Genomic DNA, 1,312 nt, shown 5'->3' on the forward strand with positions numbered 1-1,312 from the left:
GAGAGAGAGAGAGAGAGAGAGAGAGAGAGAGAGAGAGAATTACATTTCATAGAGCGAAGAGTAAATAAGTGAACACCAAACTATAAAGCAATACTTAAGGGTAAAATGAAATAAAGAGGGGAGATATCTGTCTACGGGGATGCAAGGATAACTTTCGATTGAAGAAAATTCTCTGCCATGTACTCGAAAAATCAAACATACAAAAATAAAAAAATTTTTAAATGAAAACCCTGCATGAGTGAATATAAAAAATGATTTTCTGATACGAGCCCTCTTTCTTCTCATGTGTTGCCATCCACTGTTGGTTTGATGCTACCACTTGATGTGCAGACCATAAATAACTTTTTTTTAACGCGCCATTCAATAATATTTTTTGAACATCTAAAAACATTCAGATTTGTTACGAACACTCCAATAAATTACGGTTTTGACATCTGTGTTGGCGTGTTAATGTAACACAGAATATCAATCAAACAAAATCTACGCTCTCTCATTAACTGTTGACTGAATTTGCAGATTGTAACAGAATATGCCTTCTGTTCAATAAAAACCATTCGCGGAAGGAACCGAAATGTTTTTGTTTAGTATGGGGTTTTACGGCGCTCGCAACGTTTGCAGAAATTGAAACTGCTATTATATTACATACTGCTCCCTATATAACGTATGATTAAATGAGTTGAACGCCCTCGTAATATATTGACATCCGTAAGCTGTTTAAATTTTCCTTGGCCCAGAAAGCAAATTTTGCAGAAAGATGGGAGGGGGGGGGATTTCATTCTTTTATATTTTAACAATTGTTCCTACCTTATTGGGTTGGTTTTTTTTCAAAACTTAGAATTCGAATTTTGACAAAATATTTCTTGAGCTCATGCAACCGACACTAGAGATGAAGGAATTGTAATAAGAAAAAAGAAAATCAACATTTTAGGCTAAGTACATCTGACCTTGAGGATGCGGTGGCGGAGTGGGTAGTGTGCTCGTCTCCGAAGCGGAAAGTCCGGGTTCGGGCCTCTGTTCAGACACGGATTTTTTTCCCCCTCTTCCAGCCCACCCAGCAGTAATGGGTACCTGACTTCGAGAAGGGGAAGTAAAGGCGGAGTGGAAAGGAACTGGCCACCCTACCACAAGTATGCCGAAGGCCCAGGAAGTTGTATCACTAACAAGGCAATCCACGATCGGATGCGGGAACAACTTTACTTTTACATCTGATTGTGGACGATTATGGACTGATCTCCAAATTCTAGTTCTACCTTTGACAGAACCGAGCTTAGTGAGTGGACAGCCTTGAAAACTCCCAAAACAACCCAAATTA

This window comes from Aplysia californica, unplaced genomic scaffold (assembly GCF_000002075.1).
Source record: "Aplysia californica isolate F4 #8 unplaced genomic scaffold, AplCal3.0 scaffold00676, whole genome shotgun sequence".
Classification (NCBI taxonomy): domain Eukaryota; kingdom Metazoa; phylum Mollusca; class Gastropoda; order Aplysiida; family Aplysiidae; genus Aplysia; species Aplysia californica.